At 42.7% G+C, this 27,602-nt stretch overlaps 1 protein-coding gene across 4 annotated transcripts in view; it reads left to right on the top strand.

The window, feature by feature from the left end:
• RASGEF1B (RasGEF domain family member 1B) overlaps positions 1-27,602 on the top strand; it is an 87,635-nt gene that overhangs the window by 39,916 nt on the left and 20,117 nt on the right. For 2 of the 4 annotated variants that reach the window (XM_069012988.1, XM_069012982.1), the window contains exon 1: positions 20,856-20,945. The exons of the other annotated variants lie outside the window; for them this stretch is intronic. The gene's annotated coding sequence lies outside the window, so the exon portion shown is untranslated. Of the gene's footprint in view, positions 1-20,855; positions 20,946-27,602 lie in introns of those variants that run through there. 4 annotated transcript variants of the gene reach the window in all.

Genomic DNA, 27,602 nt, shown 5'->3' with positions numbered 1-27,602 from the left:
TGGTTGGGGCAGATTTCAAGGGATGAGTCTCCTAAAGAGCCTGGCAGAACAGAGGAGAAGAGCTGCTGCTGCTGCTGCTGCTGCAGGAATGGGGACAGGGCAACTTGGGGCTGTCAGACGGAGCTGTTTGCAGAGCAGAGCTCTCAGAGCTCAGCTCTGCCCGTGTGCCCCTACCTGGAGAAGGTTTGTCTGTAGGGCCTGCAAGATAAGCAAAACGAGCAGCCTGTGTATTTCAGGGCAGCTGAAGGCTTCTTTGTTAAATAACTGGGGACATAAGAGAGAGAAACAGATTCTGATCCTCTGAGATTTCACTTGAAAAGGCAAAGCACACAGTTCCTGGCTGCAGTTCTTTGCCTTGATGTCAAGGTAATGCAGGTTCCCTTGACCTCAATTTGAATTTACTTTCCATGTTGGTTTTGTTTTTCTGAAGCAGGAAAGACATTTAAAGTCTCCAAACCATTAGCTAGAATGACTCAAAACCACAAAGATGACTAGATACATCTTTTAAAAACTGATTAGTGAGTAAAAGAAATAAGACTTTTTTTTTTCTCCAATCAGGTTCCAGCTTCTGCATCTTGGGAATCTTCGTTATTATTTTTGACTTGTTAAAGGTATAAATGCTGTTTTAGTTCTAGCTTTCTTGTATTGAGGACCATTTAGTCTGTTTTTAGCTCTCTTTCTCTAAGGCACTTGGCATTGCTGTTTCACAGTTTATCAGCGGTTCCAACCCGTGATGCTTTTTCACTTACCAGAATCTGCTTTTCTTTTCAGTTTTGTTTTCATTCACTGGGGCTTCATCAGAACAGAGTCATACTTGCTTGCAAAATAGTTGGGAAATCAGCTGAAAGACCTCTGTCCCAAAACCATTTGGAGGCGTGTAGGATTATGAGTTCTTTGATAGGAGAATCCAGGGTCCAAGCATGTTTTAGTGGCCAGGAGAAGGTGACTGGGAAGTTGAGATGCAGTGCAGGAGTGTAGGCAATCATGTTTTGATTTATAAATAATCTTCTAAAACCTTTGCATTTTTGGTAAATCATACACATGGAATAGTAACTTAGGGCTTTTCCATTGAATTTCACAAATTTCTGTGAATTTAAACTAGCTGAAGACATGGTTCAATGACTGGAAAGTAAAATTGAGTTCATTTAGCTGCTGCAAATAGCTCTTGTATACTCACCTGTTGCATTAGCTACTTGGGGGTTTTGTGTTATTGTTTATTGTTTGGAGGGTTTGTTTGTTTGTTTGTTTGTTTTGACTATGAGTTCTCAAAAATATTTCACTCGAGTTATACCAGACATAAAGTTCAGTGCTCAGTTTATGATAGTTGAGTGGGATATGTTTAGGGATAGACAGCATCCTCCTGAAAACCTTTCTGGTCCAATTGTGTATGAAATCTTTCTGGTCCAATTGTGTATGAAATTCATGGCATCTTATTTGGTTAAAAGTCCTGACAGTGCAAGTGCTACCACAACATTCTGCAATTGCACTTTTCTTAGGATAGCAGATGTCCTCAGTGTCCTGGGGCTTGTATGCTTGCATGTGCTGTCCCCACACGGGAAAAGGGATAATGCATTCTAATCCTCAAGCTTTGGATTTAGAGCAGAAGGTAAAGCAACCTGGAGATTGCTCTTACTTAAGGCAGTGACTCTGTTACAAGGAAATATTCTCAACAAACACAGCATATCTCACACTTTATCCAGGGCAGTTGTTTAGCAGGGAAAAGGCCTCTAGAGCATTCTGCTGCTAACACGGGAAGCATCTGCAGAAATTCAAGATTATGAGCAACCTATTGCAAAGGTTGTTATCAGTGTGACCTAACCAGAGGGATTTCTTTAATACTTGATGACAGAATCAATAAGACAAGCAATGGTTTTCTTCCCCTAGGAAGATACACAATTACTCCCTGGCATGGCAGCAGCTCTTCAGTGGAATGAGCACAGCACTCAAGATCCATCAACTATTTCAGCGGTTGTTCAAGAACCTTTTATTAGTATTTTGCCTAATATAGGGCAAAATCATAACTTTACTGTCTTATAATATGAAAAATTAGTGCTGCTTGGGTGTTTAGAAAGTTGCTGTAGTAAAAATACAGAGCAAATCAGCAAATAGAAGTTTGATGGTTGAAGCAGTATGTCAGAAACCATTTAAATTTTGTCTTTGCTACATGACAGAATTGTCTATGACATGAGGCACATTTTTAGCTGCTGGGCAGCCCATGGAACTCTTCATTTCCAGCCACACAGAAGCCTTCATTTCTTGTAGTTTCTTGTATTGCTTTGGATTTCTCCAGGTAGAGCTGTTGTTATTGTTATTAATCAGAACCTTATTTTTTGTATTTCTATGTATCACAGTTTGTGACATGATGGTGCTTAGCACCACATGAGCATAAAACAACAAAATTCTTGTATCATAAGGGAACTTATGATCTGAATCAATGAAGGATAAGCTGATGTTCCCAGAAAAGGAAGTATCAGGATTTGGAGCAACCAATACCAGTCAGTGCCAGCTGTGAGAGTCTGGGCATGTCAGTGGCCTGTTCACTTCAGAATTTCCTTTACTCATCACTACAAAGAAGAGGTTTGAGGTGGGTTTAAAGAAGGATCATATATTAGTTCCAAAGGAGCTTTTCCCATGCCTGAATTAAAGCTCAGAAAAGAACCTGTCTCTGTGTTAATAAAGGCAGAAGGAAAGAGATGGAAGTGGGCTGGGCACTGACTTGGAGAAACAGAATGGCACCAAGTAAGATTTCTTCAAAGAAAATGGGTTTTGCCTATTTAGGAGCAAATAATTATAATGGTTTATCATTATTCCTTTTCATATTCTAAGTCATTATATTTTCAGTACGTAACACAGAAATATTACTTCCTCTGCCTTACCTACATGAGGGAAAAAAAAAGATCCTGGGAATTTGTGGGAGTGTGACAGAGTCAATCTGCCAGTCTTCCCCATATTTATATTTCAGGCATCCCACCATCAGAACACCTCCATGAGCTTGGTTGGGGAAAATGCATTAGCAAGTCAGTTGTGGCAATAAAAAAGGAGTGTCTCTCAGATTCAGGATTCAAGCAGCAGGACCTGCTCATGATCAGTATTATTGAGCTAATTTTAGCTTTTGATCCTCCAAGGATTTTCCAGACCTGGGGTTTTTTTTGTAAACACTCTTATTCCTAAATTCTGGTCTCCAAAATCTCCCAAGCATGTTGGCTGTTGTAAAGCTGCTTACTTTTTGTCCACAAGCAATATTGTGAAACAACTGGAGAACTCTGCAGGCTGTTTAACTCAGTGCTACATCTCCCTCAGGCGTGCATGGGTGTGTGTATTCCAAGGACGTTGCTCTGAGCAATCTGAGGATTGCTTGATAGAGGTTCTTTATCTCTTGCATTACAGTTCTAGATGTTATCACATTCAAAACATATTTGAACTTTTTGGTAAACATTCAGCATCTCTTTGAAGCATAAAAACATATCATGGTCCTGTTCCATAAGAGCTGGCAACAGGGGTTTTAGCTGCCTGGGGGCAAATTCATGTGGGAACACTGATGCCTTTGGAAAACACTCCTTCATTTCAGCCATGGAAAAGGGCCTGCTAAATTCTACCCTTGGAAAATATAATTAATAAAATCATTTAAAGAAATTCAGTAACAGATATTCCAATAGTCATGTGGAGAGTTGTAACTATGGTGGTGCACTGAAAGGTAAAGGCTATACTATTAAACCAGGTGAGTGACTTCTTTTTCCATTTAAAAGTGTCAGAAATGTGAACAACTGACAAAACATTTCCAGTGCCTTGATTCTTAAATGTTCAGCTCTGAGGTTTCCCCACCATCAGCATCAGGTTCAGTGGTTATGAAATGAGGTGACTTACAAGACCCTAGCAAAATCTGAACACCAGACTTGACTGGAAGCAGAGAACATTACCCTTTTCCACCTGGCAGGCTTTTTCAGGGACACCCTTAAAACAGAATTTGTGAGTCTCATCTACCCCCAGACTGACTGATTGACTGATTGATTGATCAACTCCATGTTTATGCAAAAGGATCAAAATGGCAAAAAATGGCTTTCAATTACTACCATTCTAAATTTTATCTTTGCTGATTTTCAGTGGCAGGACTGAAAGCAGAGTTCGAGTGATAGGAGTTCATTATTCTGTCTCTTCAGCTACTTGCAGCAAAAGAGCAACATTTTTTCCTCTCCTGTGTTCAAGTTGTGACTCACAGTTCAGCAGCTAAGTGGGGCATACGCTGCTAGAACTAGGCTATGAAATTACTTGCAAGTCTGACATTTAGAAAGCAATGTCACTGAATGATCTTGTGCCAACTTGTGTCTTGGGATGCATCAAGCACAACACATCACCAGCTGGTTGGAGGAGGTGACTGTCCTGCTCTACTTTGCACTGGTGCAGCCTCACCTCAAGCAATGTGTGCAGTTTGGGCACCACAATACAAGAAAGATATAAAGGTGTTAGAGTGTCCAAAGGAGAGCTAGAAATAGGGTGAAGGCTCTAGAGGGGAAGCCTTATGAGGAGCGGCTGAGGTCACTTGGTCTGTTCAGCCTGGAGGAGACTGAGGGCAGAACTCTGTGGTGGAGCCACATATTGGTAGACTGGGTCTGTCTCTTTCTTCCAGTGTCCAGAAAGAAGAAAAAGAAAAAATTATCTCTGCTCCAGATTCACTTACCAACCATCCCAGGGCCATAAAGTATTATTGTGATTGTCCTTGGACTACTCTCCATAGCTTTATTACCACCCATATGGAAGAGAAATAATGGGTTATACTCCAAGGGCCCTTGGACTAAGAAGTTTCCTAGCAATGTCCTTAAACCCCAGGCCCCAGGGAGACAGCAGGCACTAAGAGGAGTGTGTGTCTGGCATGTAGGACCCTCTGTTCCCCTCAGAAGGGAGTCACCTACAACTATAACCCATCTTTACTTCCTTGTGGAGGTGGTCTTGATACAAAGGGCAGGCCTTTCTGGCCCTCACAACACCTCTGGTGTAGATGGACCATCATCCACATCATCCACTCATCCAGAGCCTCATTCCTGTTGTACAGAGGCATCGAGGAAAGTGAGGAAAGGCGAGGGGCTTCTCCTGCCACCTGTGACCTGTGAACACCAGCCCACAGTGATTCTATTTGCCAGCAGTTCTTTCCTTGGGAGGTTCTTCTTGACTTGCAGTTCCTTTACCCTTATGACTAAGATGTTTTCATTCCAAGCTGTAACTGGGGATTTGAGCCACAGAGTTAAAGTTCTTTCAGTGCTGTCTTTTATGTGGTTGGTCAATGTACAGCAGATGACATAAAATGAAGAATGATTTCCTGGTGAGGACACTCAGACAGGACTTTTACCCCTGAAATTATCATAGTGAACTCACTCTGATGAACTTGCTGATCACTGGACTGACCTGGATCTCAAGAAGGAAAATATGGACAGCAAGGGACTGAATACATAGAAAAGCTCTCTGATGACAGTGGTAATGGAAAGAATGTCAGAATATAAGGCACGAGAAAAAGACAAAAATACTCCTGTGGTTAAGGATGCAGGATGTAATTTTTTAAAGTTACATAACTTAGTTTATTTCGGAGTTTAGGCCTCTCAATTTAAGTTTAATCTTCTGACAAACTTTGCATTATTTGCAACCTATTTTGCAAACAGATTTGCAAATCTAGGTCTCTGATTGGAGGCAAGAAAAAAAACCTCTCATCTCTTTTCCTTCCAAAGGCAGGAAAAGAGGTACCTGCCTTTGGAATAATATATAGATGAAGAAACCTACCTGCCCAGCAGGTGAGCTAGGAAGGAGAGTCTGGGAACCACTAGCAGGTGTATAGCAGGAATGAGAACTAAAGTATAATCTTTCTAGGCTCAGTATTCTTAATTTTATCCCTGGATTTGCATGCCTGCAAGCTAGATGGATCTGCCAGGATCAGACAGTCTGCAGGCCTGAGTTTCATTCATCAGGTGGCTCTCTCCCAGTATGAAATTCTTCCTTGGAAGGCAAGAATCCATACTCCAAGTGCCATCAGTTCACACCAGATTTAGATGCTTATGCACGCTTCTGCTAAATCCGGTTAGCTGTCGGAGTTGGACTCTGAAAAACCAGGTGAGGAGTAAAGAGTGTGGGAACTTGCTGTTGTACTTCAGTCCCAAACGGCATAGGAAAGTTTTGGATGTATGCAAAGCAGTTAACTTCTGAATTTACCCTTTGTGTAATAAACTCAAGAGTCTCAGGCATAGATGAGCCTACATCAACATCAAAATAGGAGCTCTAATCTGCACTGTGGTAGTTACTGTCACAACGGGAGTGGCAGCACAGAACAAAGGGAACTTGAGAGCTGGCACAGATGGGTTTCCCTACAGTGTCTGCCCAGACAGAGCCAGGAGAGTGAGATCTGAAAACCCTGCTGGATTTTCTCTGAAGTCCATATGTTACTTGAAAGGGCATTAGAAAGACGCACCTGTTCTAGCTGGAGAACTTGCTAAAACACCTTAAGACTACACACAGCAATCTGTGCCCGGCCCATATGTTGGCAGATGCAGCTTTAAGTTCATGGGGGGAAATGAGGTTGTTGGGATGGGGGAGTTTGTTCGTCCAGCAAAATATTGAAAGTTGCATTTGTTCTGTCTAGCACATTTTTCCATTGCTTTCTATGGACTAAATGCATTTTGTAGTCAGTGTACCATTTCACTGCTTCCTCTTTCTGCTGTGCCTGTGGTGCAGGCAGCTAGCATGGGACTTACAGGGGTTACTGGGAGGCAATCACCGATGGAAGACTGAAGAGAAACTGAGTCAGTACCTCAGGGGAAAGTACAGTTCAGCTGGGTGCTGACATATGTACACTGTCACTAACAAAGCAGCTTGCCATGTCCAGCCCCAAGCAGGCCTGGAAGGTGTAAAGACTGAGCAAAACACAACCCGTCTGAGCTCACAGCTCTGGCCACGGCTACAAAAGCAGGTTCTTCTCCCAGATGTCTTCTCCTTTTCCTGCTTGTCCAGATTGGCCCTTTGGCACTACAGAAGAAATTAGCCTTAGCTACAGTATTAAGGCTGAGTGTAAAGTCTGGAAAGCATTAATTGACTTAGAGCCATTAAGCCTCGCCCTGTCTCACATCCTCAGAGCCAATCAAAGTTGCAGCATTGCTGTGGCAAAGAGAGGGGGCTGTTCAATCCAGACCTGGGTTGCAGGAGTAACCTTTGTGCCCAGAACACAGACAAAGTTTGGGAGCTAGTACACTGAAGGAAGTGAGCGATGGAAAGGGAGGCAGGCTTTCAAAGGAAGTGAGTGGTGGGGTGGTAAAACTCAAGCAAAGCAAGTATGTGATATCCAGAAGGGAAGAGGACACTTATTGGATCCACATGTCACAACAAAGAGCAGTAGAAAGAAATCTGCTTAAATGTGGGCATTAGAGAGATCCAGCATGTCTTTCACACAGATCCTCAGCCCCCTGAAGCAGGAATTCAACTCCATCTCTCCAGGAGCTCCCTCTGAATGCTCTGAAGCCTTCATATAATCCCTTAGAGGCCTCCACCAGTGTGTTCTGAAGACTACAGGCCACTTTAGCTGAGGAAAGATAACCAATAACAGAATGTGACCTCATTTCTAGTCAGGATTTAGCTACTTCCTATGGTTGCTTCTCCTTGTTTTTCCCTCTGGTTACTTTTACAGGGCTACACATGGTCTTAGGAAATGGCTGGAGAGCATGATCCTGTTAGAAGTTAGAAGTTCCATGGTTCAATTGCAGGCAGGAATTCCAGAGTTCCCTCCTCGCACATTGGGTACAGTTGTATGTGAAGGATTCAGTGTCCCGTGGCAGAGTAACTTGCAGTTTTATGAGGTGATCTAACTTTCTGAGGAAGCTTCAGAACACTCATCCCCAATTTTCTGTGCTTAAGGAATGGTTTGTTTGTCTGCTTTGCAAAAGCAGTAATGGCCTCGCAAGGCATGAGGCAGAAAAGAGCTGAGACTCTGTTCTCCCTGTGGAGCTTTCTCAGAAAATGTTACCTGACTCACTTTGCTGATACTTGGCGGATCAGTGGCCAAATTTCACCTTATTAGGTTATGTTAACAAAAAATACATCCCAAAGAACACTTTGTTTTACAAGGCCCTGCACATCTCTCCACCTCATTGCAGATGCCACAGGAAACCAGTTAGCTCTATTTGAAGCTACTGAAAAGTACCACAAAGGAAAAGACTGCAGTTTTGAAAGTTGCTTCTATTGTTCTGGAGCAATCAGAATAGCACAATTTCTTCAAGTGCTGCTCAATTTTGAACTCAGAAGCATCTATGCAACTTGAAATGTCATTGTCCTTAATATCATTTTCACCAAGAAAAATTACTGCAAATGAAAGTGTTCATACGTATAGCTAGTTAAAGAAACCTTTGAGAAATCTGAGCGGGCAGGTAATTTTTAAAAAGCAATTTTTTGAAAAGTTGGGTTTGAATAAGCTATTGTGTTTCAATTAATAACTCCATAGGAACTACACAACATTAGAGTTCTATATATTTTCTGCAGAATAATGAGATTTTTACTGTTTCTGAAACAGTAGCTGAGCAATAGCTATTCCACAGTTCTGCAGTACTAACACATAGTAGTGAAGGAAAGAGGGACAGGGAAGTGTATGCAGAGAATCCTATGATCCCAGGCAGTGTGGTAAACTCTCATACTGGACACAAGCCAGAAGGATGTGGAAGCCATGAGCTTCATTCCTCCATGGATTATTAGTTTCTGACAGTGTTAATAGCGAGTTGTAATCTCTAAAGAGTGTTTGCAGAAGAGGTGGTCTCATCAATGTGCTGGATTAAATTTTAAATAAATTTTATCACCTCTCTCTCATTGTTTGAGTAGGGCAATTTGGGAAATTATGTCCCTCTGCTTCACACAGGTATTTTTACCTCTTCTTTAAAACAGATCAATTTCACAGCTTCAGAGGGGTTTAAAAATAAATGTTTGTAAGGCCTTGACCAGAAGGAAAATATTTGCATACCACTACAGGACATGATTTTTATATTTCCTGGTAAATATTTGTGCTTTGTTAAGACATGAACATGAGTAGCAGTGCCCCTTTGGATGAATACAGCAAAACCTCTAACTCTTTCTGGGTTATTTCTGCTGGGTCTGATCATTGTGTTCAAAGCTCATTGCTGCCTGATCCTATGGAGAGTAGAGCAGACTGGAAAGATGCTCTTGAGCTGTAGGTGATGGAAAAGCCATCTCTGTAATGGGTTGTGATGGGAGCCTTTCCTTGTTCAATTTAGTTAAAATCAGGCACAGATCTTTCCTGAGATTTAGGGTACGGTTTTGGTTTCTCTGCCTTCCAAGGAAGAACACACAAGAAGTCTCATGGCAACTAGGACCAGCTGCTGGAGTAATGAATTTTTATGAAGGGATTTCTGGCAACCACATTAAACAGTGCCTTTAGCCGACTTGTCGGCTCTCTGAACTAATTTTTATATCATCAGCACTGCAGATGGGTGTTTTGTTGCAGCACTGGCTGACAGTTAAAGTTATGAGCTCCTACAACAAAAGACTCTTCTGCTTGTCAATGTTTTCAAGTTTGCAGTTTCTCTTCCACTCAGAGTGACAGTAGTACATAGAACTATTGAAGGGAGAGGAGGAGAGAATATTCTTTCACCCCCCAGGACCCAGTTGTTAAATCAGTTTTAACACCAGTTTAACTTCTTTAAATCTTACTACTGGTTCTAGTTTATAAGAGATTGGAATTCTTCACACCTGTGGCTTCTTTGAAATGGCCTCTGGAAATAACAAGAGTTCACCCTTCAGTGACTGGTATCTCAGTCCAAATTAGCCCATATTATGTCATTCAGCAGTACTAGAAGAACAAGCTCTGTTTCCCTTTATATGCATCACCTGCAAGATTTCAAGACTGAGGATGGGAAAATGTCAGTGTTGTAGCAGAGGACATGTGCAGGTAGATGAAAACAGAATCTCTGTGTAGAGTGCAGGAGAGACCTGCTGGTAAACGCTTCTGAAAAGAAATGCCATAGAAATCAAGCCAGTAGGTTTGTTTTATTATAGTCATTCTTCTCCATGATGTTCACTAAAATAGGAATTCTGTAATTTTCACCTCAAACTCCACGGCATTGAAGAATGTAAGTCCCTTCTTCAACTTAACTAAAACTATCATGGTGCTTATTCACTGATGATATAACCACCACCCCACTTTGCCAGCATTGTTTTTATTTCAAGAGCTTGTGTCCTACTGGTGCTCTGCAGCTCATTTGATGCTGTGAAGTGTGGTGGTTGCATTTGTAAAGGATGCTCATGAACGTTCTGCTAACTGTTAAAAACTGGCTCAGGAGGTGGTTTCCATTTCTCGTTCTGTATTTGAAAGCACACCAAACTCTGTGTGCATATGACGGCCCTTACTTTGGAATTGTAGATTGTCTGGCAGCTACATAGAAATAACCTGGTTTTACACTGAAAGGCTTATCCTGCAGAAAACTGAAAAAGGCAAACATGCACAGAAGGGAAATGATGCACACAGAGCTACAGAAAGCATCGTGACCAGGGAGAGAACTTCCCGCCTTGCTCTGGTTCATCGGCAGGCGTTGGCAACGCTGTTTCCACGGTTTCATGAAACATCCTTTCCTGTGACCATGTTTCCTCACACACACACACACACCATGTGGCTGTGGTTTTCTGCAGTTCTGTTTTAATACCTTCTGCAGCGTGGACAAAGCTTGTGAGGTTTATAAAACTGTAATCCACTAATCTGTTATATGCTCTTGGAAAACAGCATGTAATCATCTACCTGCCTGTGCTTTTGACGCTGCTCAGTATAGGCTTGGGCTTTTTCTGTGTGGGTGACCCAAAGAGTTTTAGCAGATTTTCCCACACATGGATTTCACACTGTTCCTTGCTGGTATTCCTCCTGTGTGATTACAGCACGGCTATACGGAACTGCAATAAAACAGTTTAGTGAAAACTGTACATAGTGATCTCTGATTTCCTCTTAGGAACTACAATCCTCCTTAATTCTTTCCTGCATCCTGGAGTTTGGTTGTTACTTTCGTGGTTGGACTTCTCTTTCAGCCAGTCCCCCCTGTTTATCCAAATGCCCTCTCTCCTTCATTTTTTGGAAGCATAATATTTGAGGGCATTTCTTATGCAGTGGAAACCTCCTTAGAGCCTTGTGCTGCCTTAGTCAGCTTTTAAGGATAACCTCTAATCTGTGTGAGTGAGTAACTGAAGGCCCACATGTCCCAAGGGAAGGAAACCTTGGAAATGGGAGCCAGAGTCGAGTGTTCAGCAAATAACAAAACCCTTTCAGCTTTGTTCACATCAAACATTTGTGTTGGCCAAGAGAGGCAGAAACTTCTGCGTGACTATTTAGAATGCCACCTGCTCATTTAGCATTATGAATTGCATCAAAGCCTACTCTTAAATTAATCCTGTCCTCAAAAAACGGTTAGTAATTTTGCAGGAGGAAATACTCTCTTACAGAGATTATCCTCGGCAATCTGTACATATTTCTCAACTTCTTATTTCTCCCCTATGCTGGAAAAGGGAAAGTATAGACCAGACTCTAGATCAATGCAGTAAGTAATGCTTATTCTTCATAGAGAGCTATGCTGACATATAATTGATTATTTGACTGATGGGTAAAAAATCAATGTTGTATTAAACCTCTCCAGCTGGAATCAAATGAAAATTGGTTGGCGAAAATATTTTGTTTACTTTAAAATATGAAACAGAAATTGCTTTAAAAAATAAAAAAAGTCTTTTTCCTACGTGATCCAAAAATACCAGAGCAGATGTGTTTTGCCAACTGCACTTTCCTATGCCTGAAACAAAGCCTAGTGCATAGGTTGTGAGGAGGGTGAAGTGGATAACACCTCGAACCTCTGCCTCCCAATTCTCATGAACAATTGATAAATGAGCTGGAATACCGTGATGTAAAAATAGGGTTATTTTTATGTGCTTTTTTGAGCCTTAAATATATATTTTGGTCCTATACACAGGCTTCTTCCAATAACCATGATATTTAGGTAAAACCAAATGAAGGAAATGTTAGATTTTCTGCTTTATAAAACTTCTTTCAATGCAAGGAAGCAAAAATTTTCAAGCTGGAACTTTTCTGATAAAATCCTTGGGACTGGGAAATTGAACTGAATTGCTGAAAAATGGAAGGATAATTCTAGCTTTTGTTGCATTATTAAAGGTGAGTACAATGTTATCCCAGAACCCCAGTAAACTGGAAAATGTGGCACTGATTTCTGGAGGCTTGTTTTCATACGCTTTCATAAATGTTTTCTGCATTTAACTATGGTTGTGTTTCTAAATTCTGACACTGTGGCTGTGTTATTGTATTGTATTGTACAAGAAAGAGGTAGGAATTGATTAAAAAAAACCTAACATAATTAGATTCAGAGCCTCTCTTGTTTTAAAATTAGTCTTCTGATGAATTTGCCTTTTGTGCAGTGATGTTCATCCCTACATTGAAGTCAGAGGTGATGAGACACATCTTACTTGGCTGAGGTTCTGCTCTGATAAAGTAGCACAGCTCTGCTAAGTAGAGATGACAACAAAGCAATAATATTTAAACACTACTGTAAGTCTGAGGAAGAAATGGCAGTCTTTAGTGTAAATGCCCTTCCTTTCAGCCTGTGTCCTACATACCTGCATTGATGGGCTCCATTTGAAGTACTGTGTAAATGTTTAGTGAGACTCTCTCTCAGGTCAGCTCTTATTAAAGTTGAGTGTGTGCAGAACAGCTTGCAGAATCTGAATCTTGGTTTCTGGCACAGTGCCTTTCCTTTCTGTTATGCCAGAAGAGGGGGGAAAGCAAAAAGGGAAAACTAGTGAACTGACAGCAGAGAGCTGCAGCCTATCATGGGTGTAAAAGCATTCTAAACCATATTGAGACAAGAGCTGAAGCAGTCACTATTTATTCTGTTTCAAGAATGGCTGTTTTGGAGCCACTTCTGTTACATGAAATAACACGTGAACAGCTTTCAAATGACTGTTGCTTGCTTAATAGAATGAAACACTGAAGCATCAAATGGTGTCAGTGAAGCTGCTCAGTCTGTGTTGTTTCCTTCCAGACTTTTGCTTCCCATCAGAAGTATTGCCTCAATGCAAGTCTTTGCAGTCACTGAGAATAACAGCAGAAAAAGCATCACTAATAACAGTTTCTGACTTCTCCCCCACCACTGTTGGGGTTTTTTTAGCAAAGGAAAGTCTGAGCAGATTTGTGCAGGACGAGATGCTTACCCAGACAGATCCACAGCCAGTGTTTCTTCCTGTAGCTGCAGAAGGTTCAGTTTTGCTTAGCTTTTGTTTTCTGCCTTGGATGTCCTGCCTGCTGGACAGTGACCCTTGCAGTCTATGAGCTCAGGAACTGCAGTTCCCAGCTTTCTGGGAGATAGACACAACGCTAAAAAAGAGGCTGGAAGGCTGAGTGCCAGCCATTTTTCTTGCTTTGGGGGTAGTAGCTGCTCTGTTGGGGGCAGGGGGGTGGCTTCAGGAAGGTTTTATTCTTCAGAGCTTTGTAATCCCCCTCTTCACTGCAAGCTGGAAGGGGACAGCTGGGGACACAGCAGGCAACCTTTCAATTAAGTGGAAAGAGTAGGAAATTTTCCACTGACAGATTTTTCCCCTCTTGACCAGGCAAATTCACAAAACTGAACACTGATATTTAAAAAAAGAAAAAAAAAAAAGGTAGTTCTTGCAAAAACAAGCTGATAATCTTCTTCTGAGGAGAGAATTGAAAAAGATTTGAGCTTCCTCTAGTTAGTTATTTCTGAATATTAAAAAGTGGGGATTTTTTTCCAAGCCAACCATTTTTTTTCACATGTTTAAGTAAGATCATAAATAACACTAAATTTCAAATTTGAAATTAACACATTTAAAAACTATATAAATAAAAATTTCAGTCTGAAATACGTTCATGATTGTTAGCTCACGAACATGAGGTTTTTGGGGTGATTTCAAACTTATGGTCTGATTTGGGAGGGATTTTCAACATCTTACAAATACTTGGGGAATACAAAAGCCATTCCCCACACAGCTGCTGGATGCTGTGATGAGAGTTTGGAAAATATGGATTCATTCCCTGAACTTGACAGAGGTTACCCACCAAATTCCTTTCACTTAGACTGTCAAATTGCTTTCATTAGGAACATATCTTCCTTTTTCTGCACTGACCAGCAACTGAACTAACACCTTAAATGTAATAAAGTCTTAATTTTCTTTGTTTTTCTTCAACATCTTTTTTGTTGAAGTGTAAGAGCCTATTTTGCAGCACATAAGGGTGAAAAACATCCCAGCTTCCTTCACCAAATAGCATGCCCAGGGAAATGTGTGAGCATACTTTATCCATACTTCAAAACAAAAGCTGTGGTTTACGAAGTCTTTAATCCTTTGTGCACTGGTTGTGGGTAGAGATGATTGAACTGTAGCCAAAGATTTTGAGAGGGCACTGCTAAGTTTATTAAACATCTGGGAGGCAGACCAGGTTTCCTGCAAGTCATTTGGTACAGAAGCTTCTTACTCTAACCAGGGCTTTGAGGTTCGCAATTACAGTTCCTAAGAGATGTGGCTGTTGCAAGTTGAAAGGATTCACTTCCTCCATGATTACTGTGACATGGCTGGGATGGCTGGAAGTGACAGAAGAGAATGTCTTTCAAACTAATAGATCATCCATTATAGGAGAGTCCCAGACTGGCTACATGCCGGGCAGCCACACAAGAGAAACAAACCCAGTGCTAGCAAAAACTTAAAGCAAACATAGTGGGATCCGTTTGATAATCCATTGAAATGGACACTATTTCGTCCTCATGGCACTTGCAGCACCAGACTCTGCATGCCAAAGGCAGTTCAGAACCCTCCAGTTCCAGAGCAGTTCAGGGAGGGTTTATGAATATTCCAAAATACACAGAAAGGATTGGTTTTGGCTATGGGAGAAGGCGGTTTATTTGTTTTAATTTGGGGTTTGGATTTTGAGGGATGGGGGATAGGTTTTGTTTTGAGAGTTTTTTTCTGCAGACATCCTTTTTTTCCTCTTTGCTCTTTCCTGTTATTTTCCTAAACCAGTGAGTCTGTTTCTTATAGCCCAGACCCCAATACTGCAGTGAGGGAAAGATGTTCAAAGCTTCACCGGCCAGAGATCAGGCCTGGAATAGCAAAGTGTGGCTGCTCATCCATGCAGGTAATCTGCTGCACTCCTCCAGCAAGCCTTTCCCAGTCCCCACGATGGCAAAGTTTAGTGCAAAGGGGTTTTTCTTTTGGCTGCCTGTGTGAGTGTAGTGAGCCTGCAGGACATTATTATTCACACTCTTGAACCTGTGTCAGATTGTTAATGTCTTAATGTTTATTCAAGGGTCAGAGACTGCTGGCAGGTGTCACAGTAAATGGGAGGCTGTCAATAAGCAAATGACTTGCCATTCACAGTGTGATTGCTGTCAGCATGTGACAGGATGTCAGACGGAAAGAGGAGAGGATGGGGAGGCAGGAGAAACTGTAAATGTTTCCTCTTCTTGAGGAAGTGAGGGAGAAGCCTCCAGCAACAGCCATCGTAAATCAATATTCAAACAGAAATAAAGATCCCAATAGTCCGCTTTGGGATAATGCTTCTAGAGGAGGGGGTTAGGTCTTTTAAAGCTTCAGGCAGATGACATTGACACATATGGAAATTTGCACTTCTCCATCAGGAAAGAAAACAGATTATATTTACTGGTACTCCTGTTTCTCCTGTATTTGTACTCTGTGTGTATAAAAAGAGACAGGGTCCTAAATGAGTGATTTTACCCATAAAGACAGTGAATGTGCAAAGTATGTTATTTCTTCTAGATAATCTAGTTTTAGGCACACTTCCCAGTCCATGAGGTTCTGACCTCCCAAGCCACAGAGGACTTGGGGATCAGGATTCTGTTCTCAGTGTTAGGTCTTCACATGCTGCATCATCTGCCTTTGAAAATGCCTCCATTTCTTCATCTCTAAGACAAGGTGGCATATTTTTCAAATTTGCAAAGACTTATTAATTAAAATACTTCGGGGAAGTTTTATATAAATAAAAGGGAGACTTAATTATTTCACCCTGGACAGTTTATTCCTTTGGGACAATTAAATAGAGGCCATTGATAATGCAAGTGATTGCAATGAAAAAGCAGCACCTTTTAGCAACAAAAACTGGGATTAAGCTATACTGAGTCAGGATCAACTTTCCCCCTCCTTTTCACACTGTCTTGGTGCTAGCATGGAGGGCACAGAGAACATAAAACAGTCTCTCCATCTTCTCAGCTCTGGTGCCCACTGTTCTGAAGGGGATCACTGAAGTGGAAGTCCAACTCAGCCCCTAAGGCTTGGGACAGATTTTGAAAATTGTGAGAAGATCTGTGACAATGATGCTGACAAATTCTCACATGTGCTCACAGGGCAGGCACAGAGTTTGTCTGAATTTGGGCAGCTCTTGCATTAAAGGCAAAACATTCAAGGCAAAATGGAGGGAGCATATCCTTTCAATTTTCAAGACCCTCTCCAAGGCTTTGCACAGAAGGTTTTCCTCCAGTAGGTAACAGGAAGAAATAAGAAAGCTACAGTCAACAAAGGAATATGAGCAATAACAGTAGGTTTTTGTCCACCACCTTTTCAGAAGAGCATAAATAATGTTTTCTGAATTTTGTTCTAGCCTGGAGCAGCACCTGCCACCAACACTTTGAGCTCCAATTGCTTAAATTCTGGCAAAGCTGTAAACAGCTGAAATCAAAGTCTCATTACAACAGATCTGCTACAGGAACTACTGTATGCGTACTATTCAAGTGCCCTGAGTGCTTTTATGTCTCTTAATGTCCACACACAACCCCTGCACTGTCACACTACTGCATCCAAACACTGAAGGCTGTTGCTTGAATCCCCCTGTCAAATCACTGAAGTATGCACTTCATCTCAAACTTGAAGCCAAGGCAGAGTTTCGGTGATCTGCTGGACTGAATCCTCTAACCTACAGGTTTACAGTGTGAATTGAATTTGAAGCAGTTTTTTTGAAAATTCAGAGTGGTCAAGAGCTTTGGTATCTGGTTCTGCAATTAATTCAACAGATGTGTCACATTCTGCAGGTGTCCCAGCGATTTCAGCAGGAGTGCTGTGAACAGGCTTAAAATGTATTGCCAGACTCTTGAATTTCAGACAATTGACTTCAGGTTCTAAATCCTTCCCTTCCATCCATTTGCACAAGAGTACTCTTTGTGTATGGAGCTCTTATGCTGAGTGCTTTTTGAAATGCCAAATATGTTGTGCACGTTTTAGGAACCATGACTTCTCTACAGTGACTTAAATACTACTTTTCATTTACTTTGCCTTGCATCTCATTTAAAACCACAGGCTAGTTTTGGCAACCATTAAGAGCTCTTAAATGGTTTGTAATCTGTTTTTAATATAATTCTAGTTCAAGTTCAAGCTGAATAAATATAGAGCTAAAATGAAACCTGATGTCTTTCTGCTTTATGCAGGGAATTGCTACAAACCACAGGGTAAGGGCTGATTTATTTGCACAGCAACAAGTACTAAAATGAAAAAAAAAAAAAAAAAAGATACTGACTGTTTTCTCTTAATTATTATTCTTTGGTGACCTTTTGGAGTTACAGGAGGCAGAAAGCAGCTAGTTTAGCCAATTGTTTCACACTGCTCTGATGGAGAACTGTCCAGACAGTTGGTTGCTGAAACAAGAGAGAATGTTCTCTCTTTATGTTTAAAATTCACGGTCATTTAACTGTTTTACCATGCTTGCATGACTAGCAAACGATTGCTGGATAAACTGAGGGAAATGGTTTCTGATTTATCACTTGGAAATGATGAGTGTTAGGCTGGGGCATGTAGCACAAGCCATGCTGCATGGGATCAGGATAAACCTGGAGATGGGGAAGGTGTAGGTTGTTTTATCAGTACACAGATTTTCAACCAACGTAACAGAAGTTAGGCCACAACACAAGCTGCACAGAGTTAACCACTCTATTTTCAGCCCAAGCTTGGTGAGTTTTCTAAAGCTTCATTTGCTCAAGTTATCTGATACCATTAAATTTGCTTTCCCCCTACCCTCCATTCTTTATAACTTCTAATTCTTGTGTCTTAGAGAGATATGGAATAGTATGAATATGCTGATTTGAAGCATATTAGCTCACTTACTGGTCACCAGAAAAGTAAACCAAAACATCTTGAAAAAATGCATTTTTATTCCATGAAAGTATTGAAATTTCAAAGCTCTCACCTCTTCAGCAGTTGATACTGGCATTGCTGTTAAACTTTTCTGGAGTGGGTCTGAAAACCCAGGAGCCTGGTTACAATTAGCAAGAATTGTAGTTTGTTTGCCATGGGACTTTCCATGTCTACTACACAGAAAAATACTCTTCTCGCCTAAAATCCACTTTGTTTTGAAGTAACACATTCTGTTCTCACATGCTGATGTTTTAATGGAAATAATGGAGATAAGATGGGGCTGTGGATGAAATTTTCCACCACTCAAATACCAAAGCAAAGCAGAGGCAGACTGTTTTGCAGTCCAAGCCTGTAGTCTGTATTTCTGCCACAGTGGAGGGTCTCATGTTAAAGACCAGCCTGGATGCTGGGTTTCATGCCAGCAGAGCCAGCCACGAGAACCAGCCCTGGATTTTAGGAGAACATTGCCTTCACAGAACTTGTTTAGCAAGAATTGGTTTAATCATACCCCACGTAGTTTTCTAGACTTTGTTTGTGCTTAATTCCCTTAATCTGCATTGCTGTTGTGAGGACTACCGTATCAAAATGGGAAGAATAAACAAGCCAAACATCTGAGCAAGGCAGACCAGGCATGTTCTGCGCTTGAAACGTTGACTCACAACTGTAATTCTTTACCTCCTTCCAAATTTTGATCTCCTCTCAACTCTCGCCAAGTGATTCATAACCACCTGCACTACTGTGAGGAGGCCTGAGCAGCAGCCCACAGAGTCCCTCAGCACATCACTCGTCACTTCCCTGGGATAGTCCTCCCTGCCAGGGAGCCCACAGGCTCTTGTCAGGCTGCACAAAAACAAACCAGGGCAAATGTGCCTGTACTTGCAATTGCTTCAGTAAAATATTTCCCCTTTAATCAAAGATGTTGCCTGAGAACACAGGGGACAAGGGGAGGGAAAAGCAATGTTTGCCCTTGATTCTGAGAGGGGCAAAAAAAAAAAGAAAGGGAAACCTCTTTATTGGATGAAGTCTAAATCTTTTTTCCAGTAGATTTCTTGTATGTACAGTTACAAGGGTTGTCTGATGAAGGGAATTGTAGGGCTAAACAGGAATCAAGAAAGCCAGGTAGTTTACTGCATTGAGGAACCTGTCCCAGAGAGGAATTGGAGGAAGAACCACCACAGAGCAGAGCCTGAGGAAAATACGTAGCACCATCCTCTGACATATTCACCAAAATGGGAAAAGTACCAGGATATGTGTGCAAGTGCTGTGACCCCTGACTTGGTATTGTGTCATCTTCCTTCAGAAATAATCTTGCAATGTCATTTTGTTATATTTCACATTATATGCGACATTGTCTGAAGGGACAGAGCAGGCTTTTGTGTGAATACAGAACCTGAAGACTTGCAAGTAATTTCTAGAATCCACAGTGAGACCACGTGCGTGTTTAAGTCCTAATTCCAGAGAGAGAGTTGCGTGCACAAAGGCCCTTTGTGTTGGGGTTCCTTTTACTCTTAGTTACATTGCCAGCACAATTACTTTAAAATTCATTTCTACAAGTATTTCTTTCTAGATCCTCTATTTAAAGAAATGGGAAGGCAAGTAGGCAGGATTGTGTGATTGCCTCCAAAATCATCTTGACCACAGGATTCAAGCTCCTTCTATGCTTGAATGCAGAAATAGTAGCTAGAGGCACCTGTCTTTCAAGTTTTTAACTACTGGGGCAGTTTTTCTTCAATTAGTGAGAGATCTGATGCACGTAGTTAGCCTCTTGTAAAGTAAAGGCTCTGACCTGACTGCTGCCTCTCCATAGGAAGACCTTGATTGGATTTGAGGGGTCAAAAAAGGAAATTGAGCATAGATCAGTAAATGTTAGGAGGGGGTGAAGAGCAGGGAAAGTTGGAGCATTGCTCCCCAAATCCGAGGTTTGATTGCACCTTGAACTGTGCGTATGCAGCTCCATTTCCCTCATGGCAGAAGGTTTAGAGGTACTGTAAAAAGGTTGGTGGAGGATAACAAGGATTGTCCCAGATTTGGACCCTGTTCATAGAGTGACTGGGTAAACCTGGACTTTTCAGCGTGGGACAGTGCTGACTGAGAGTGCTGTGCAAGAAGTGGTGAAAACTCAAGAGTGCTCTGGAGAGCACAGAGCCAAAGCGTTTGTCACTTCATCCAAGAGCAATGGGGCACCAGATCCAAGCCAATAAACTGAGTTACAGAGGAAACGAAGGGCAGTGGGTGAGGAGTTGTAGCGGATCTGTGCAAGACCTTTTTGAAGATTATTGTGCATGAGCTGCAGGGGGAACTGGATGAGAACTGGGAAGAGAGAAGAAACAGCACCGGGCTGAGGAAATCCCCTGTGCTGGAAATACCACCTGGGAGACTCAGAGAAGGCATTGTGTGCGCGTGTGTCCCGTTCCTGCCGATCTCTAAGGATTCTCCTCCGACCGCTGCCAGCGGAATGGTGCCGGGCCAGTGGCACGCCAGTTGGGGCCAGGGCTGGCAGTAGCACCGGCAGCACCTGCCCGGCGGCGGCTCCCGGGCCGCGCTCCGCAGGCGGGGCGGGCTCACCGCGCTCCGCCTCTGCCGCGGCACCGGCGCTGCGGCGCGGGCGGGGCGGGACGGGACGGGAGCCGCGCTTCCCGGCGCTCCGCCTGCCGCCGGCACAGTCCCGTGGGGAGCCGAACCGAGCTGTGCTGTGCTGTGCTGTGCTGTGCTGGGGATGATGCGTGCGTGAGAGCCATAAAGCAGCGTCTGGGGCCGGGAGCGCCTGCGGCCACTTCCAGGTACAGTCCGCGAGTCTGCGGTGCGTCGTGTCGGTCCATCCGTCCATCCATTTATCCATCTGCGTCTTCTTCTTGCCAGCCCCGGCAGGACGGTCTCGTTCCTCCTGGTGTTTCATTTCCTTCCTGGCTACCCAGTTCTGTACAGACAGAGCTGCTCATTTTTGGGAATCAGCATATTGGGGAAGGGAGAGATACTTCAACCCAGCAGAAGAAGCACTTGGCGGTGCAGTGATTGGGTCCTTTTCCTTGTCCCCTTCCCTGTAGTAAGATAGAGCAGGGTCCTAAAACTGCACCATGTAATTTTTTTCCGTGGCTATAATCCTTGGAGAAGCTTTCCCTGCTTTTCTTTAAGCCCGTCAGTTCAACTGATTGCTGGTTTTCTTGCATGGCAAGGATAAAAAAAGCACCGATTTACCAGATTGTGTTTGTAGGGCTGAGTAAAATGGGTGTGTGGGCGGGGTGTGTGTGTGTCTTTTGCTGGGTATCTGATGAGTGTTAACTGTGGTAAAACTCCAGGTTCTTGCGCTGTGCGAAGTGGCAGCAGTTCAGGGGTACGAGGAGAGTAAGGACTGATAAATGACCCAAATCAGTGTTAAATGACCCAAGACCAGTGTGTTGCTCGTCGTGCCCAGTCCAGACTGTAAACTAAGGCAGCCCTAACGAGCAGTGCCTCCCAGTCTGCCTGTGTGTAAAGCTAAATATAGCACAGAGGGGTGAGGAACTCTTTCAGGGGAGTTCCCCTGAACAGAGCAGAGCAGGGCTGACTCCTCTCAAAGGGCAAGAATGGCCTGAAAAATCAAAAGAGCCGGGAACAAAGAGGTGCTCTGTACCGCGGGCAGCTATGTCTAAGCGAGGAATGTTGAGGGGGTTGCTTTCAGTAAGATTACTGCCTTGGTGGGCTGAGATGACGTGCCATCTGTGGGAAATTGGGATTTGGGCAGGCAGGACTGGGTCTCTAGGCTGTCTCTTTATTTTGAAAGCTGAGAATAGCTTTTGGAGGTATGGCTTCCTCAGGCTTATCTTACAGCTTCCAAATGAGATGCCTTGGGGAGAAGCTGATAATCAGCTGAAAATCAATGCTAAATATACTCAAGACAAGTAGCTAACTGATGAGCTGTACTGGAGAGAACTAATAGGTGAGACCAAGCTCTGATTTTGGATAAGCAATGGGGATATCACTCCTTTGAACAGCAGGACTGAAACAGGCCACTGTAGGATTTGTTAAATCGTTGTGAAAGAGGAAAGAAGTTATTGATTTAGCAGGGGTTAAGCTCACAGCTGTGCCAGACACTGAGTAAAAAGCTTTTTTGTATGGTGCGCTGAATCCCTGTTGGTTTATATTCTCCGTGGTTTCTTTCTGCTGAGGTTTTGGGGCACAGCACAGTGTGTTGTTGCCTGTGCTCCAGTTGTGTGGGTTATCTAAACAGTCCTTGGGGATTGCAGAGTCACAGCACCTGTTCATGGTCTGCGGGGTGAGCTGCTGTCACACTGTGTCAGAAGTGACAGGCACAGTTCAAGCCAGGAGCAGCATCAGTGAAGGAACGTGAACTGGAAAAGCCGACAGTGTGGGGCTGTACTTTTGTAACTGGGTGGTTTAAAAGTGAGTTTTTCGTGGGGTGAAGGCAGGAAGGAGCTTTGTGTGGACCATATTGCCAGTCTGTGCTGTACATCACTGTAAGGGTCTGGTGTTATGACACGTACTGGGGCTGGTTGGGATAGATTGCCTGCATTTCAGAGGAGGAGGCAGAATTTATGATTGCACATACTTAAGCATTTTTTCCAAATGTTAGTAAACACACAGGTGTACTCTGCAAGCACTGACAAGTGCGCTCTGCTTGGCATGGGTATGAGGGACTGAACTACATCATCCAGAAAACACTGGTAGAAAATGAGCTTGTAAACAAAACTTCCAGAGAGCATTTTGCAGCCGCAGCAAGACAATACATAATTTACAAACAGGAGGCAAAGACTCCAGCTGAAAGCTGTAGCTAATTTCTCCTCTGTTCTAGCTGCTGTAAGAAGTAGTATTAAAAAACTAAATCACTACAGTGAGGAACCTGAATGGGGGGCATTTAGTATGGCTGTATTTCTAAACGGAATATGTGCAGGATCATGACAACAATCCAGCTCACTCTCCCTAGGCGGCTCCAGAATAGCACTGCATGACTCAGGTCCACGCATTCTGACTATTTTGATTTGATTCATTAAAATGCATCTTCTTCCCAGAATAAAATGTTCCCCAGGTCACCTGCTCCTCCCATGGGGTCGGGTACTCAGCTTGCTTCTTGTCACATCTGGAAATTGGGCCAGAAATACCAGATAATACACCTGCAGAGAAGAGCCTGGGAGCTGTGAGGCGGCGTCATCCAGCACAGTGAGACATCTGGATTCATAAGGAGTAAGAGGATAAATCCGCTTGAGTCAGACTGGGGAGTGGGGTATTCTCTGAGATAATTGCTCTCATTGATACAAGGCTAGGTGCTTTCTGCATGAATGTAGCGTGCTGAACTGACAGTACTTGTCCATCAGGACTAGAGTTGATCCTCCCTTAAACATCCTGCAGGGATTCAAACACTATTAGGCCATGTTGGCAATGATCTTTTCACGGCCCAGCGTGGTGTACATTTGCTCAATACCATACCTACTGGGTGGTGACTTAATAGGTGTAATTGTTCCAGGGCAAGGAGCATTTGACCATCCATTGCAAAGCCCAAGGGTCCACCCTCAGTCGAGCACAGGAACTGCTGCTGGGTCTCAAAAGGCTGACACAAACCAGCAGTGGCAGCGTGTGAGGGGAGGAGATTTCTGCTACGGCCCTGCCCAGACTGGGGAAAAGGCACTTTTCAGTCATTTTGGCTATAATGTGCTTCTCTTTGATACCCCAAGGAATCAGTCAAGCTGATTGCAGACGACTGTTTTACAAGTCCTCTGTACCTCAGACCCAGCTCTGTTCTAGAAGCCACTGGCTGATATCCAGCCTAGATATAAATGAGTGTGAGGCAAGTCTAACTGATGCAGATACGGAGTTGTACTTCCTTTCTTAACTGCCGAAGTGGAACCATCCATTTTTATCTTCAATCTAGGCATTGGAAAATGGTTTTTTTTGTTGTTGTGTTGGTGGTTTTTTAACTGAAGTATTTCTGTTGCAGAAAATGTAAATATACTGCTTTCAACCTGCTGTACGTTGAGCGTCAGTAAAAATTCTGTACTATTTATGGAAATATAAGGACTCAGCAACTGGGGAAAAAAAAGATTATATGAATTGTTTGCCTTAAAACCAGCATTTTTTCTGCATCATCTAAATGTCAAAGAGACATTTGTCAATGAGGTTTTAGGAAGAAACAGTTAAATGAAATTTAGTACTGTTATTTAACACCACTATAGCTTGCTGTTGTAAATTATAACTTGGCTGCCTATTATGATTGCAAAAGGGAAAGGTGTTTTCTTTTGAAGTGTACTGTAGGTTGCACCAAAAGGCCAAGCATGGATATCTGCAAAGAGCAACAGTTTGGGGATTCAGATTTGATGAGGATTCAGATTTGAAGAAGGAACCATGTCAAGACAGCTTCATGCTTAAGGCTAGTACTGTGCTCCTGGCAGTACTATATGATACACCTTCTGTACACCTTTTGAAAAAAGATCTTAGTGCTTAATGAAAGGAAATAACCCCATACTTATCCCTCTTTATACTGTCAAGCAGAGGAATGCAGTAATGAGAAACTGAGTGACTTGACTAAAGCCACGTGAGGAGCTTGTAGCAGAGTCAGAAGCAGAACCAAACTACCAGCTGCCAGGTCCAAGCGCTGAAATAATGCTTTTTCTGTTGACTGTGGATGGATACATGACCAGCTCTTGATGAAGCTGGTTATCACTCTGAAGTGGCCCAGACCCACACTTAGCTACTGAGCATGCTGATAGAGAAGGTGGGTCTTTCGGCTTTGATCACCTGGGGTGGGTTAGGATTGCATCCCTGTCACATCCCAGGGTTCACATCCCTGCCACATAGAATGGATCACGCTCCCCAAGGTTAGTGAAAGTCTAATACCACAATGATACTCTTCTGGTGATAGTGTAGAGTAAACTTCTCCCATCTCTGTTGAAAACATCAAATTTCAGTTTTGTCACTTTGGAGTACGCAGGAGGCACAAAGCATGCTACAGAAATGATGCAGAGTGCAGAACTCTGTAGATACAGAGCTACAGCACTCATGTCAGAGTTCTGATTCATGGTGGGGGTAGCATAGCATGGATGGCATCACAGGCCCCATCTGTCCACCCCACCCCACGCCCCATTCCTGGACATCTCAGCCGCCCTGAATCAGCTGCTGAATCACTCGTTTTACAGCGGGATGTTTTGGAGTAAAACATCGCCACTGTTCACTTGCCTTCAAACTCCTGAGCTGAGAACTACAGCAATCCATCAGCTGATTGAGGAGCAGCATCCTGGCTGTGTGGGAGCTGGGATGGTGAACTGCTCCAGGCTGTGGAGCTCTGCATCTTGCTGGTGGACGGCAGCCCTGACAAACCAGTCTGCAGCTGGCTGAGTAGAGAGGTGAGAATTTAGTCTTTTAAGGCTGTAATATTTAAGTACAAATAGAGCAAATGGCAAAACTCTTCTGTGCTTCATTGGGTGCAATAAGTGGAATGCTTTGTGCTTCTAAAATCCCCACCCTGCTTCAGTAATGTAAAGAAGTGTAGGGCTTTAGTAGCATTCTTGTGTTTTCTTTGCATTTAATACACTTCTACTCTCATGCCAAAGCTATCAATTTTGCCATCAGCAGTTGCAGCCAAATTATTAACACTGCACTGGTCAGCCAGTAGATTGTCTGCCTTTCCTGATGGTGTTTGATTTGGGACAAAATTTAACACACAGGACTGAGGAGATCATACTCAGCTTGTGCATTAGTTTGATTTTAAACAAAGTGCTTGGAGGACAGTCCAAATTTATGAATTTTTGTGACAGAAATGGATTCTGCAGTGAGGGGAAGGAGAAGTTGTTTCTTAATATGATCCCTGTATTGGTTTCCTTGCTTTCAGTCCAGCTGCCTGCTCATAAATTTTGGTAGAAGAGAGTAGCTGTATTTGTTGTCTGTTGTTTAAGATGGGAGATATTTCATTGAATCCTTTGGCTGGCCTGAGACTCTTGTGCCTCTTTTTCCATTTCATTCGTTCTGTAAATCCCTCAAGTTTTGCAGGAGTCGCTATGGAGTATGCAATGTACTGAACTTTTCTAGAATCTCTTGTGCCTTCTGATATTTAATTACTGCTGTGCTAATCCATCATGTCACTTATAATATATACTTATCCTGTTTATTCATGTTTTAAACTTCTCTTCTTAAACTGGGATTACCAAAATATGTACAAGGTTAAAAAACCCCACACTTTTATGAGAAAATACTTATTTTGCATTCAAATGCTAAAAGGACACCATCCAGATGAAGAAAATATCCCTAAAATTAAATTAAACTTAGAAATGAAATTAACAAAAAGATTAATCAAGTGCATTGATTTAAAAGGTGATGAAGCATGCTTCATATCTTTTTAAATAATTGTGGCCTCCTTAGTTTTAACCTACAGATAGAAATCTCAGCAGCGTTGTGGTCATGGGAAGAGAGACAAGTGCTTTAAGAAATAATATGTTATAGGTGTGGTAGCCTTCCAGTGTCATGTGGTTCGAGGCTGTTGCTTTTTTGTGTCCAGCAACACAGACCGATTGTATCATGTGTTTTATTTGGGAGGAGCACATGCCCTGTCCTTGCCCCGGACTGAATAATTTTCCTGCAGCTGGGATTTTTGCCATGAGGCAGTCTGCCTGCATGTGCTTGTCTGGCACTGCAGCAGTGCTGTCACAGCCACCCTCAGCACCATTAGACTCACTCTCTCTTTCTGCCTCACTGAAGAGGATGGGAGAGGATAGAAGGGGAGCTGAGTTGTGGGGCTTAAGCAGGGAACGTGGATTTACAGCACATCAGCAACAAAGAGGAACTTGTTTGTTTCCTTCCCTTTTACTAAACTTGCAGATTTGGAGAAATTCAAGGCATTCTTAAACCCCCCACAACGTTCCTAATGCTCCCAAGTAAACACACAAATGTATTCATACCCATCACACCTTTGCAGTTCAGTATCCAAGGACTTTAATTTCGAGTCATTCAGGATTCACTTAATTACTGTGCCAAAGTTCTCATACACGAATGATCAGTCAGCAGTGCTGCATCTGACCTTCCCACATCATTAGCTGGGTCTATTTATAGACCCAAGAAAGATGCACATTCAGGGGGAAAATGCCTCTACTTGAAATTCAGTTCCTGGTTTATTCTTTGCTTATGAGGGTTTTTCATTTGCCTTTGCAGGCTTTTGTTGCTCAGGTGATTTTTGGAAAACTACAAAATTGCTCATCCTCTGCTGTTTTAGTGAAAACCAAAAAGTACTTTATGGCTCAGTCGGGTTTCTTATGTCTACCTCAGGTCTTTCCTTACCCTACCACCAGCTGTGCAGGATGTATTTCTACTGTTAAGCCACTGTCCAGCATGGATAATTTTGGTCCTCTTGTTCCTCTGGGTTGGATTCCTTATGAGAGGTTCCTAATCTTCCTCTTGATTTCAGGCTGGGAAAAGCCCATATCACTCCTCTTTTCATCTCCTGTGTGAGTATGAAATAA

Source organism: Aphelocoma coerulescens, chromosome 4 (genome assembly GCF_041296385.1).
Source record: "Aphelocoma coerulescens isolate FSJ_1873_10779 chromosome 4, UR_Acoe_1.0, whole genome shotgun sequence".
Lineage (NCBI taxonomy): Eukaryota > Metazoa > Chordata > Aves > Passeriformes > Corvidae > Aphelocoma > Aphelocoma coerulescens.
This window is presented reverse-complemented; position numbering and strand designations above follow the sequence as displayed.